Source organism: Staurois parvus, unplaced genomic scaffold (genome assembly GCF_062004578.1).
Source record: "Staurois parvus isolate SC_StPar_1 unplaced genomic scaffold, SC_StPar_1.0 ptg001243l, whole genome shotgun sequence".
In the NCBI taxonomy this organism is placed as follows: Eukaryota; Metazoa; Chordata; class Amphibia; order Anura; family Ranidae; genus Staurois; species Staurois parvus.
This window is the reverse complement of record NW_028319039.1, coordinates 97,040-111,610: the sequence shown is the minus strand read 5'-3', so window position 1 is coordinate 111,610 and position 14,571 is coordinate 97,040. Positions and strand designations below refer to the sequence as shown.

General features: G+C 55.1%; 1 pseudogene across 4 annotated transcripts; it reads right to left on the bottom strand.

Moving 5' to 3' along the window:
• Positions 1-5,068: 5,068 nt before the first annotated feature.
• LOC149437924 (pre-mRNA-splicing factor CWC25 homolog pseudogene) lies at positions 5,069-14,224 on the bottom strand (annotated as a pseudogene). 4 transcript variants are annotated; one of them, XR_016307981.1, is made up of 3 exons: positions 14,098-14,224; positions 11,812-11,938; positions 5,069-6,509 (listed from the first exon to the last, which is right to left on the bottom strand). The product of XR_016307981.1 is annotated as a pre-mRNA-splicing factor CWC25 homolog pseudogene, transcript variant X1 (transcript). The 4 variants fall into 4 exon arrangements; XR_016307984.1 differs by having other exon boundaries at positions 11,812-11,935; positions 14,088-14,218; XR_016307983.1 differs by having other exon boundaries at positions 11,812-11,935; positions 14,098-14,213.
• Positions 14,225-14,571: the final 347 nt, after the last annotated feature.

The following is a 14,571-nucleotide window of genomic DNA, read 5'->3' as shown; positions in this document are numbered from 1 at the left end:
ACGGCGTCAGCATAGAAATGTGATTTCAGATCAGACATGCAGCGCCATCTTCAGGTAAATCCTGATATCACAGGCTGACCATAGAAGAGCACCTCTATGAGAGCTGCATGTTGGATGGAGCAGCCTGCCTCCAGGTGTATTGGCACCCCTGCTGGTGATAAGAGGAAGTGCTTCATGTTATTACACAGAAAACACGTTTTTTGCTTCTTTTTTTTTAACTAAAACTGGAGAGTACAAAATCTGGCGCAGCTGTGCATAGCAACCAATCAGCCTCCAGGTTTAAGGCCGGCCATAGATAGGTTGATTTCCAAACGATTTTTCGTTCGAAAATCAGACCTAAGAATAATCGGCTTGTTAGTGGGGCAATGGCACCAGACGATTTTGGTGGTTCCTCCCCCATTTTGTTTATCAGACATGCTTGAAAATTCGTGAAAAACAACCGATTTTCAAAATCATTGGTGGCACCGTCGGATTACAGAAGGAACAATGTTTTAGATTTTCGATCTAAAAATTGTTTGGAATTCAACCAGTGTATGGCCTATCCTTTTTTTTACCAATCATTTTTTGTTTTTCATTTCCTGTACCTACGCCTAGGGGAGGGCGACATATTAGGGTGAGATCTGCGCCTATCTCATGGACGCAGGGACATACCACGGGTCTATGGGACCTGGCGGAGACCCCAACAGCGCATCTGCGCATGCACGAACCTCCCGCACACCAGCAGCAAGTCGCTGCCAGTCTGGGACCTGACAGGGAGGGGTGGCCCCTCTGCACAGGCGCAGATTTTGTAGAATTTCACACATGCACAGACACACTATGGGGGGCGATTTACTAAACCTGGAGAGTTCCAAATTTGGTGCAGATCCCCAATCTCTCATTGGGGGGGGGGGGGGGGGGGGGGATCTCCCTTCTCTTCCTGTCCTACAGCCCAAAAAAGGGAGGAAATCCCTGCAAATGAAGGAAATTTCTTGGGGCCCCCAAGGTCACCGGACGTATTGTCCCCATTGGAAGATTTCCCCTCTATTACTTTTCTGAAGAGAACCCAAAATTTGGGATTTTAAGGGCTAGTTTACACTTACTTGAAAATCTGGCATTGGAGCGGCTCTGGGAAAGCACTCTGAAGGCCATTCAAAGCCCGTCACGAAATAAAATGGTTACCTTACAATCCTGTTCACACGTTGTGTTTTCTTTGCTGAGCTTCAAAAAAAGATCCCCGTGTCGCTTTCTTGGTGCTCCAAAGCCTCCATAGAAGTCTATGACAACGCTCGCTAGCAGCACCTGCAGCTTTTATTCAGCATTAGCTTCGCTTTGTTTTGGAGGTATTATCAGGTATGAGATATCCCAGGATGCACTGGGAAACCAACAAGCAAACTGGAAAGATGTCATTAGCAGTCAATTCCGGTGCATGTGTATAGATTCTGGGAGTGTCTGGTGCAGACGTCACATCTGTTGCGCAGCGAGGAGCAGCAGGAAGGTGAGCGGGGTCCAGACTGGAGAGGAGCAACTAGCAGATGGCAAATGTGATGTGCAAGATGGGAACGCTAGCAGAAGGTGAGCGGGGACTGACGAGAGAGGAGCAAACCAGAGGATCAGCAGAGCTGGGGGTTACTACTGAGCGGGGGATCAGCAGAGCTGGGGGTTACTACTGAGTGGGGGATCAGCAGAGCTGGAGGTTACCATTGAATGGGGGATCAACAGAGCTGAAGGTTACAACAGAGTAGGTGGATCAGCAAAGCTGGGGGTTACTACGCAGCGGAGGATCATCAGAGCTGGGGGTTACTACTGAGCAGGGGATCCACAGAGCTGGGGGTTACTACTGAGCAGGGGATCAACAGAGCTGGGGGTTACTACTGAGCAGGGGATCAACAGAGCTGGGGGATACTACTGAGTGGGGGATCAGCAGAGCTGGGGGTTACTACTGAGCGCGGAACCAGCAGAGCTGGAGGTTACTATGGAGTGGGGGATCAGCAGAACTGGGGGTTACTACTGAGTGGGGGATCAGCAAAGCTAGAGGTTATTGAGTGGGGGATCAGCAGAGCTGTAGGTCACTACTGAGCTGGGGGTTACTACTGAGTGGGGGATCAACACAGCTGGGGGTTTACTACTGAGTGGGGGATTAGCAAAACTGGAGGTTACGGAGTGGAGGATCAGAAAAGCTGGAGGTTACTACTGAGTGGGGGAATCGGCAAAACTGGAGGTTACTACTGAGTGGGGGATTAGCAGAGCTGGAGGATACTACTGAGTGCGGCATCGGCAAAGCTGGGGGTTATTAAAGGGGATCTGCTGAACGAGGGTACCAATGAGCTGGGGATCTGCTGAACGAGGGTACCAAAGAGCTGGGGCTGTGGCAGAACTATGTTTACTGGAACTCCAAGAATGAAAGTCTTGTATTAAAAAGAATGCAAGCCATCCTTTGAATGGAGGAGATGTCCAGGAGACTCCAGCTGTTCCCGAAGTTCAGCTTTGTGCAGGCACATACATGAAGACCATTAGATCACGTTACACCGTGTTCATGAATATTAATGGTTATATACGCTCTACCCAATTAATTCGCTTGACTACTAATCAAGATCAAGGTGAGGTGCAAGGAGGTGAGCGCCCACGTAACCTGAAGGAATATTCAAGCAGCTTTCAGTTAGGCATCAGCCGCGTTTGGCGTGCCCCAAACATGTCCTGACAGGTCCACCTTGTCCCCTAGGAAGACCTTTAGTCTACCTCGGGGGTGTCAAACTGGTGGCCCTCCAGGCAAGTCCCACCATGCCTCTACTTTTGAGAGTCATTCCTGTAACTGTCAGTCTTGCAATACCTCATGGGACTTGTAGTTTGGCAACAGCTTGAGTGCCATCAGTTTTACACCCATGGTCTACCTGGAAACCAACTTCCTCCTTTGCCTTGATCTTGGTTATTGGTGTGCAAATGGATAACTGACAATTGAGCGGTCATGCGACGCTGCACCCAAATTGAATTTACGTCCTTTATTTGACATCCCCAGTGACACCAATACAGTGATCAGTGCTAATAAAAAGGACTGACACTGTACTAATGGCACTGTGCTGGAAGGGGTTAACATCAGGGGCGATCAAAGGGTTAACTGTGTGCTTCGTTTTACTAGGGAGGCATGCTGCTTTGTATTGAGGAATACAAAGCAGCAGTGTGTGTGTGTGTGTGTAAATAATAGTGAAGGAAATGTTTGCCCACTCACAAAGAAATGATCGGTCTAACAATGGAATGTTCGCCCCTCACACAGAAATGATCGGTCTAACAATGGAATGTTCGGTGTAACGCTGAGAGACAGAATACAACAACAAATTCAGCAGAAATGCGTCTAACAAATGATGACTGATCTGCATGTTCATGAGGGAAAGAAGGATTTGATCCCCTATCATTCAGCAGGATTTCTGGCTCCCAGGTGTCTTTCATACAGGTAACAAGCTGAGATTAGAAGCAGTCTCTTAAAGGGAGTGCTGCTAATCTCACTGTGTTCCCTGTATAAAAGACACCTGTCCACAGGAGCCATCAAACCATCAGATTCCAAACTCTCCACCACGGCAAAGACCAAAGAGCTGTCCAAGGATGTCAGGGACAAGATGGTAGACCTACACAAGGCTGCACTGGGCTACCAAACTATGGCCAAGCAGCTTGGTGAGAAGGTGACAACAGTTGGTGCAATCATTCACAAATGGAAGAAACACAAAACAAGTGTCAGTCTCCCTAGGTCTGGTGCACCATGCAAGATCTCACCTCGTGGAGTGTCAATGATCATGAGAACAGTGAGGAATCATCCCAGAACTACACGTGAGGATCTTGTCAATGATCTCCAGACAGCTGGGACCACAGTCACCAAGAAAACAATTGGTAACACACTACGCCGACAAGGACTGAAATCCTGCAGTGCCCACAAGGCCCCTCTGCTCAAGAAAGCCCATGTCCAGGCCCGTCTGAAGTCTGCCACTGAACATCTGAATGATGCAGAGGAGGACTGGTGGGAAGTGTTGTGGTCAGATGAGACCAAAATCCAGCTCTTTGGCATCAACTCAACTCGCCGTGTTTGGAGGAGGAGGAGGAATGCTGCCTATGACCCAAAGAACACCATCCCAACTGTGACACATGGTGGTGGAAACATTCTGCTTTGGGGGGGGGGGGTTTCTGCTAAGGGGACAGGACAACTGCACCGCATCAAAGGGACGATGGATGGGGCAATGTACCATCAAATCTTGGAAGAGAACCTTCTTCCCTCAGCCAGGGCATTGAAAATGGGTGGTGGATGGGTGTTCCAGCATGACAATGACCCAAAACACACGGCCAAGGCAACAAAGGAGCGGCTCAAGAAGAAGCACATTAAGGTCCCTGGAGTGGCCTAGCCAGTCTCCAGACTTTCATCCGAATGAAAATCTGTGAAGGGAGCTGAAAGTTCGAGTTGCCAAACGTCAGCCACCAAACCTTAATGACTTGGAGAGGATCTGCCAAGAGGGGTGGGCCAAAATCCCTGCTGAGATGTGTGCGAACCTGGGGGCCAACTCCAGGAAACGTCTGACCTCTGTGATTGCCAACAAGGGATTGGCCACCAAGTACTAAGTCATGTTTTGTAAAGGGGATCAAATCCTTCTTTCCCTCATGAACATGCAGATCCGTCATCATTTGTTAGACGCATTTCTGCTGAATTTGTTGTTGTATTCTGTCTCTCAGTGTTACACCGAACATTCCATTGTTAGACCGATCATTTCTGTGTGAGGGGCGAACATTCCATTGTTAGACCGATCATTTCTGTGTGAGGGGCGAACATTCCATTGTTAGACCGATCATTTCTGTGTGAGGGGCGAATGTTCCATTGTTAGACCGATCATTTCTGTGTGAGGGGCGAACATTCAACATCAGCCGGGGAGCAAATACACATTTCCTTCACTGTGTACACACACACACACACACACACACACACACGATTTTGCGCAGCCCTGCCGCCGTCTCGCAGTATTTCTGCTATAGGGCGGTCGGGAAGACCGGAGCTCTGCCGTAAACGTATCTGGTGGATCAGACGAGGAGGACGAACGAAAAACAAAATCAGCATCGATACTTTTTATAATTTTGTAATAAAAACCTGAAATTCTTTTTACAGTCACGTTTGTATTGGAGAGACGTTTTGGTACCCCCCAAGTCCCGCCGTTTTTCTTTCATACACCTTCGGATGGCGCCTCTAGAAAAGCAGCGCAATCCTCGCTCCGTATACGTTCAATCGGACATACGGCGAGCAAAAGTCATTTGAAAAAGGAAAAAAAAAAAAACCCAAAGTTTAGCGCCTGAAATGGAAGCCGTCCACACAGCCACGGCCGTCACCTTCTCATGAAGTTCTTCTCCAGCGCGGAGGCGGTGCGCTGAATCCCGTGAATGTTGCGTTTGACCCGGTCCTCCACCGAGGAGGAAGCGGCGCTCGCCAGCTTCATGTCGTGGATGAACTTGCCGTCCTTCCTTCCGTGATCACTCTTTTCGTCTCGCTCGTCCTCCTGCTTGTATCTGCGCACGGCGTTCTCTCTCTCCGACTCCCTGTGCTTGGCGTCCTGCATCATCTCCAACCTGCGCCGCTCCAGCTCCTCGGCGGACATCTTCCTGGTGTAGCCGGACGCCTTCTGTCTTCGGTACTTCTCTTCTTTCTTTGGGGAAGGACTTCTCCTGGACTTGGATTGATGACTTCGGTCCCGATCCCGACTTCTCGAGCGCTCCCTGCGCGGCGCCTCTTCCCTATAGCTTTTAGCACGCTCCGGAACCTGCAGCCCATATCCCGGAACCTTCTGGCGAGCTGCAGAGCGTGGTCTATGCTTGTGAGACCTGCGCTCCTCGCCGCTCTCCTCGTCGCTGCCGCTAGAGCTGGACCTCCTCTCCTTCTGCTTCTTCTTTTTCTTCTTCTTGCTCTTCTTCTCCAAGCTGCTCTGCAGCATTTCTCGAATCTTCTTCATTTTTACCGGATTATTCAGGACCTCCCTCTTCTTCTCATCCTCCCGTTTCCTGATCATGAAGAGCGGATCCTCACGGATCTTGTTGGACATGTCCAAGGCGGAAGTGGCCCCGGGGTTGCTGAATATGGATCCCGGGAGGAGCCCGGTCTCCTGGGACGGCCCCGATTCCGGGTCCTGCATTTTGTCCAGGATGAACTTGTCCACCGGCCGCCCCAGGAGGTACTCCTCTCGGTTCACCATTCCCGCCGGCCCTTGGTACATCCAGTCCAGCTTTTCTTCTTTTTTTTTCACGGCTCCGGTATCCTCTGCGTATTTCTGCATCTCCTCCCGGGCCCGCTCCTCCCGGAGCTCCCGCTGCAGCTCCTCGATCTTCTTCTGTTCCGCATCATGTCTCTGCTCAGCTTTCCACACCTTCTCCACATTGCGGAGCGTCTGGGGGTGCCAGCTCTTCTTCAGATTCAAGTCTCCGCCCCCCATGGCTTAAATCCGGAATTCTCTGCTCGATTCTCAAACCAAATCTTTCGCCCACGAAGTCTGTGATGTCATCAAACAGGGACAGGACTGGAAATGGAAAGAAAAAAAAATCTTTTAATTATGTGTCAAATCATAAAGTATAGTCCTCTGCCCCCCCTCCACCGCAGTGTCCTCTGCCCCCCCTCCACACCACCGCAGTGTCCTCTGCCCCCCCTCCACCGCCACACCACCGTAGTGTCCTCTGCCCCCCTCCACCGTAGTGTCCTCTGCCCCCCCCTCCACCACACCACCGTAGTGTCCTCTGCCCCCCTCCACCGTAGTGTCCTCTGCCCCCCCCTCCACCACACCACCGTAGTGTCCTCTGCCCCCCTCCACCGTAGTGTCCTCTGCCCCCCTCCACCGTAGTGTCCTCTGCCCCCCTCCACCATAGTGTCCTCTGCCCCCCCTCCACCGCCACACCACCATAGTGTCCTCTGCCCCCCCTCCACCGCCACACCACCGTAGTGTCCTCTGCCCCCCCTCCACCGCCACTCCACCGTAGTGTCCTCTGCCCCCCTCCACCGTAGTGTCCTCTGCCCCCCTCCACCGTAGTGTCCTCTGCCCCCCTCCACCGTAGTGTCCTCTGCCCCCCTCCACCGTAGTGTCCTCTGCCCCCCTCCACCGTAGTGTCCTCTGCCCCCCTCCACCGTAGTGTCCTCTGCCCCCCTCCACCGTAGTGTCCTCTGCCCCCCCTCCACACCACCGCAGTGTCCTCTGCCCCCCCTCCACCGCCACACCACCGTAGTGTCCTCTGCCCCCCTCCACCGTAGTGTCCTCTGCCCCCCCCTCCACCACACCACCGTAGTGTCCTCTGCCCCCCTCCACCGCCACACCACCGTAGTGTCCTCTGCCCCCCCTCCACCGCCACACCACCGTAGTGTCCTCTGCCCCCCCTCCACCGCCACACCACCGTAGTGTCCTCTGCCCCCCTCCACCGCCACACCACCGTAGTGTCCTCTGCCCCCCTCCACCGTAGTGTCCTCTGCCCCCCTCCACCGTAGTGTCCTCTGCCCCCCCTCCACCGCCACACCACCGTAGTGTCCTCTGCCCCCCCTCCACCGCCACACCACCGTAGTGTCCTCTGCCCCCCCTCCACCGCCACACCACCGTAGTGTCCTCTGCCCCCCCTCCACCGCCACACCACCGTAGTGTCCTCTGCCCCCCCTCCACCGCCACACCACCGTAGTGTCCTCTGCCCCCCCTCCACCGCCACACCACCATAGTGTCCTCTGCCCCCCCTCCACCGCCACACCACCATAGTGTCCTCTGCCCCCCCTCCACCGCCACACCACCATAGTGTCCTCTGCCCCCCCTCCACCGCCACACCACCATAGTGTCCTCTGCCCCCCCTCCACCGCCACACCACCATAGTGTCCTCTGCCCCCCCTCCACCGCCACACCACCATAGTGTCCTCTGCCCCCCCTCCACCGCCACACCACCATAGTGTCCTCTGCCCCCCCTCCACCGCCACACCACCATAGTGTCCTCTGCCCCCCCTCCACCGTAGTGTCCTCTGCCCCCCTCCACCGTAGTGTCCTCTGCCCCCCTCCACCGTAGTGTCCTCTGCCCCCCTCCACCGTAGTGTCCTCTGCCCCCCTCCACCGTAGTGTCCTCTGCCCCCCTCCACCGTAGTGTCCTCTGCCCCCCTCCACCGTAGTGTCCTCTGCCCCCCTCCACCGTAGTGTCCTCTGCCCCCCTCCACCGTAGTGTCCTCTGCCCCCCTCCACCGTAGTGTCCTCTGCCCCCCTCCACCGTAGTGTCCTCTGCCCCCCTCCACCGTAGTGTCCTCTGCCCCCCTCCACCGTAGTGTCCTCTGCCCCCCTCCACCGTAGTGTCCTCTGCCCCCCCTCCACCGCCACACCACCGTAGTGTCCTCTGCCCCCCCTCCACCGCCACACCACCGTAGTGTCCTCTGCCCCCCTCCACACCACCGTAGTGTCCTCTGCCCCCCTCCACACCACCGTAGTGTCCTCTGCCCCCCTCCACACCACCGTAGTGTCCTCTGCCCCCCTCCACCGCCACACCACCGTAGTGTCCTCTGCCCCCCTCCACACCACCGTAGTGTCCTCTGCCCCCCTCCACCGCCACACCACCGTAGTGTCCTCTGCCCCCCTCCACCGCCACACCACCGTAGTGTCCTCTGCCCCCCCCCACCGCCACACCACCGTAGTGTCCTCTGCCCCCCCCCACCGCCACACCACCGTAGTGTCCTCTGCCCCCCCCTCCACCGCCACACCACCGTAGTGTCCTCTGCCCCCCCCTCCACCGCCACACCACCGTAGTGTCCTCTGCCCCCCCCTCCACCGCCACACCACCGTAGTGTCCTCTGCCCCCCCCTCCACACCACCGTAGTGTCCTCTGCCCCCCCCTCCACCGCCGTAGTGTCCTCTGCCCCCCCCTCCACCGCCACACCACCGTAGTGTCCTCTGCCCCCCCCTCCACCGCCACACCACCGTAGTGTCCTCTGCCCCCCCCTCCACCGCCGTAGTGTCCTCTGCCCCCCTCCACCGCCACACCACCGTAGTGTCCTCTGCCCCCCTCCACCGCCACACCACCGTAGTGTCCTCTGCCCCCCTCCACCGCCACACCACCGTAGTGTCCTCTGCCCCCCTCCACCGCCACACCACCGTAGTGTCCTCTGCCCCCCTCCACCGCCACACCACCGTAGTGTCCTCTGCCCCCCTCCACCGCCACACCACCGTAGTGTCCTCTGCCCCCCTCCACCGCCACACCACCGTAGTGTCCTCTGCCCCCCTCCACCGCCACACCACCGTAGTGTCCTCTGCCCCCCTCCACCGCCACACCACCGTAGTGTCCTCTGCCCCCCCCTCCACCGTAGTGTCCTCTGCCCCCCCCTCCACCGCCACACCACCGTAGTGTCCTCTGCCCCCCCCTCCACCGCCACACCACCGTAGTGTCCTCTGCCCCCCCCTCCACCACACCACCGTAGTGTCCTCTGCCCCCCCCTCCACCACACCACCGTAGTGTCCTCTGCCCCCCCCTCCACCACACCACCGTAGTGTCCTCTGCCCCCCCTCCACCACACCACCGTAGTGTCCTCTGCCCCCCCTCCACCACACCACCGTAGTGTCCTCTGCCCCCGGTCACATCAACCTCTCCCCTTCCCCCCAAATCCTTCACAGCCGTGTCACTCTCTTCCCTTCCATGGTTACCCAGGACAGACTGCAGGAAGCACAGTAGCACTGGACGGAGGGTAAGAGCTTCCAGGGTTAATGGTTGCTAGGACCACCCTGCATCTTAGCAACCAATCACCTGCTAACCGACTTAAAAAAAAAAAAAAAAAAAGGTAACTTGGGCAGTTCCTGCTCCTGCCTTCCATCCAGTGCTGCTGTGCTTCTAGCCCTCTGCTGGAAGAATGACAGAGGCTGGGGGAAAGAAGTGGCCCCTAAATGGCACGAACGCAGCGGTCCAGATGGGACAGTGACTCAGTCTGGAAGGGGATTGGGGGAGCGCCACCTGCTGGAGGAGTGGAGAGGTGGTTCAAGTTTCTCTTCTCCCCTCCCCCAGACAACACAAGCTATTACCCTGTGCAACGCAGGCACAGCCCAACAAGGGATGATTTTTTAGTTACCCAGAGTTGGGCTTTAAAGCCGACCACGGGACTAAAGGCACGCCACGTGGCGGCACAGCATCCAATCAGCACGCTAAAGGTTGTGCACAGATCTGCATGGTAGCGGGGCTCCGGAAATATAGGAAAATGGGCAGGATCGCCAAATTTTGTTCTCTTAGAAGAAGCCAAGAAGCAGTTCACAACTTTAATGTCAAAGAAAAGAAAAACATCACTCCCCCAATATACTGCCCCCGCCCTGCCCTCTCCTGTGCCGCCATCTTTGAATATCTGGAGGGCTTCCTTGGTCTTTGAGATCTGAGGAACATTGGTGCCCTCTCCTGTGCCGCCATCTTTGAATATCTGGAGGGCGTCCTTGGTCTTTGAGACCTGAGGAACATTGGTGCCCTCTCCTGTGCCGCCATCTTTGAATATCTGGAGGGCGTCCTTGGTCTTTGAGATCTGAGGAACATTGGTGCCCTCTCCTGTGCCGCCATCTTTGAATATCTGGAGGGCGTCCTTGGTCTTTGAGACCTGAGGAACATTGGTGCCCTCTCCTGTGCCGCCATCTTTGAATATCTGGAGGGCGTCCTTGGTCTGAGACCTGAGGAACATTGGTGCCCTCTCCTGTGCCGCCATCTTTGAATATCTGGAGGGCGTCCTTGGTCTTTGAGACCTGAGGAACATTGGTGCCCTCTCCTGTGCCGCCATCTTTGAATATCTGGAGGGCGTCCTTGGTCTTTGAGACCTGGGGAACATTGGTGCCCTCTCCTGTGCCGCCATCTTTGAATATCTGGAGTGCGTCCTTGGTCTTTGAGACCTGAGGAACATTGGTGCCCTCTCCTGTGCCGCCATCTTTGAATATCTGGAGGGCGTCCTTAGTCTTTGAGACCTGAGGAACATTGGTGCCCTCTCCTACGCCGCCATCTTTGAATATCTGGAGGGCGTCCTTGGTCTTTGAGACCTGAGGAACATTGGTGCCCTCTCCTGTGCCGCCATCTTTGAATATCTGGAGGGCATCCTTGGTCTTTGAGACCTGAGGAACATTGGCGCCCTCTCCTGTGCCGCCATCTTTGAATATCTGGAGTGCGTCCTTGGTCTTTGAGACCTGAGGAACATTGGCGCCTACTCCTGTGCCAGCATCTTTGAATATCTGGAGTGCGTCCTTGGTCTTTGAGACCTGAGGAACATTGGTGCCCTCTCCTACGCCGCCATCTTTGAATATCTGGAGGGCGTCCTTAGTCTTTGAGACCTGAGGAACATTGGTGCCCTCTCCTACGCCGCCATCTTTGAATATCTGGAGGGCATCCTTGGTCTTTGAGACCTGAGGAACATTGGTGTACACAGGGGGAGGGAGGGGGAGGTTCCTATGCATGCAAAACCCACGCAGGTGCCTGGGATCTGAAAGCGGTATTAAAACCCCAAATGTAAAAGATCGCAGTTTGCCGACCCTTAGAGGTGGTGGTTGCATTCCTTTTCTTTGGCTTCCCCCCCGGCGATGTGGCCAGTAACACACCTCCTGTATGAACGAGACATGACTCTGGAGGAATGAGCACAGGGGGCAACACAGAACTGTGTCCCATGGACACCCCAGGAGGCAGAGGAGGCCACAGCATCATCCTCACCGAGACCAGAGAAGGAATCTCTTCATCTCTGAGCCTCGCCTATTCCAGGGGGATTCAGGCCTGGTCTTGTAGTTGGGGATCCCCTCCCCCGCACTGCAAGAGTTACAGGACAGTTTTAGTCTCTAGGGGTGGCCCATTAAAAGCAGCTTCACTGACCTCATCCCCTTGACCTCCGGTGCGCTCTTCTCCCCCCAGGGTGGGGGTGGTAGTGGTGTTAGGGGATCTTGCTGGGAAGAAGAGAAGTTACTTGGAGGGATGGATCACACGGAGAGGAGGAAACCTGCTGGAGAGACGGAGAAGGTGAGGGTGACTGACGGTACCGGAGACAACGGCTAATAATTATTATTTATTTCAGGTACTTATATAGCGCCATCAATATATATATATATATATATATTGCACATTCACATCAGTCCCCGCCCCGAGGAGCGTACAATCTATGGTCCCTAACTCACATTCATACATACTAGAGACAATGTAGATAGGAGCCAATTCACCTACCAGCATGTCTTTGGAGTGTGGAGGAACCGGAGTAACCCCCCCTCTATAACCCCCATCTAACGCAGTGCACCCCCCCTCTATAACCCCCATCTAACGCTGTGCACCCCCCCTCTATAACCCCCATCTAACGCTGTGCACCCCCCCTCTATAACCCCCATCTAATGCTGTGCACCCCCCCTCTATAACCCCCATCTAATGCTGTGCACCCCCCCCTCTATAACCCCCATCTAATGCTGTGCACCCCCCCCTCTATACCCCCATCTAATGCTGTGCCCCCCCTCTATAACCCCCATCTAATGCTGTGCACCCCCCCTCTATAACCCCCATCTAATGCTGTGCCCCCCCCTCTATAACCCCCATCTAATGCTGTGCACCCCCCCCTCTAATAAACCCCCATCTAATGCTGTGCACCCCCCCTCTATAACCCCCATCTAATGCTGTGCACCCCCCCTCTATAACCCCCCATCTAATGCTGTGCACCCCCCCCTCTATAACCCCCATCTAATGCTGTGCACCCCCCCCTCTATAACCCCCTCTAATGCTGTGCACCCACCCCCCTCTATAACCCCATCTAATGCTGTGCTCCCCCTCTATAACCCCCATCTAATGCTGTGCTCCCCCCTCTATAACCCCCATCTAACGCTGTGCTCCCCCCCACTATAACCCCCATCTAACGCTGTGCTCCCCCCCACTATAACCCCCATCTAACGCTGTGCTCCCCCCCCACTATAACCCCCATCTAATGCTGTGCTCCCCCCCCTCTATATCCCATCTAATGCTGTGCTCCCCCCCCTCTATATCCCATCTAATGCTGTGCTCCCCCCACCTATAACCCCCATGTAATGCTGTGCTCCCCCCTCTATAACCCCCATCTAATGCTGTGCTCCCCCCCTCTATAACCCCCATCTATGCTGTGCTCCCCCCCTCTATAACCCCCATCTAACGCTGTGCTCCCCCCCTCTAATGCTGTGCTCCCCCCTCTATAACCCCCATCTAATGCTGTGCCACCCCCCCTCTATAACCCCCATCTAATGCTGTGCACCCCCCCTCTATAACCCCATCTAATGCTGTGCACCCACCCCCCCTCTATAACCCCATCTAATGCTGTGCACCCACCCCCCCTCTATAACCCCCATCTAATGCTGTGCACCCCCCCCCCCCTCTATAACCCCCATCTAATGCTGTGCACCCACCCCCCTCTATAACCCCCATCTAATGCTGTGCTCCCCCTCTCTATAACCCCCATCTAATGCTGTGTACCCCCCCTCTATAACCCCCATCTAATGCTGTGCTCCCCCCCACTATAACCCCCATCTAACGCTGTGCTCCCCCCCACTATAACCCCCATCTAATGCTGTGCTCCCCCCCACTATAAACCCCCATCTAATGCTGTGCTCCCCCCCTCTATATCCCATCTAATGCTGTGCTCCCCCCCCCTCTATATCCCATCTAATGCTGTGCTCCCCCCACCTATAACCCCCATGTAATGCTGTGCTCCCCACTCTATAACCCCCATCTAATGCTGTGCTCCTCCCCTCTATAACCCCATCTAATGCTGTGCTCCCCCCACCTATAACCCCCATGTAAAATGCTGTGCTCCCCCCTCTATAACCCCCATCTAATGCTGTGCTCCCCCCTCTATAACCCCCCATCTAATGCTGTGCTCCCCCCCCCTCTATAACCCCCATCTAAACGCTGTGCTCCCCCCCCTATAACCCCCATCTAATGCTGTGCTCCCCCCCTATAACCCCCATCTAATGCTGTGCTCCCCCACTATAACCCCCATGTAATGCTGTGCTCCCTCCCCTCTATAACCCCCATCTAATGCTGTGCACCCCCCATATCCTTTACCTCCATTTCGCAGTCCACACACCTTTCTGCCACCCTCCCCCCATACATTATTTCTCCCTCCTCCTCTATAATATACGAACCATCACCAACCAGGATCACACGAGGCCCCCCCGCCGGGGTATTCTCCACCCAGATCGCCTGTACTTCCTACTACCAAACCGAACCACAACAAGGCCGGAGACACCGGAAACGAGGCTTGACTTGTGCCCAAAACGAGGCTAGGACACGCCCAGAACAATGCTGGGGACTGTCTCAGAACGAGGCTTGGTCACACCCCGAACTTATCAGAGATAAATAAATTGAAGCTTGGATGATCTCAGTACGAGGCTTGTATGATCTCAGAACGAGGCTTGTATTCGCTCAGAACGAGGCTGGATACACTCAGAACGAGGCTTGGATGATCTCAGAACGAGACTTGAATGAACTCAGAACGAGGCTTGGATGAATATAGAACGAGGCTTGGATCAACTCAGAACGAGGCTTGGATACACTCAGAACGAGGCTTGAATGAACTCAGAACGAGGCTTGGATAAACTCAGAACGAGGCTTGAATGATCTCAGAAC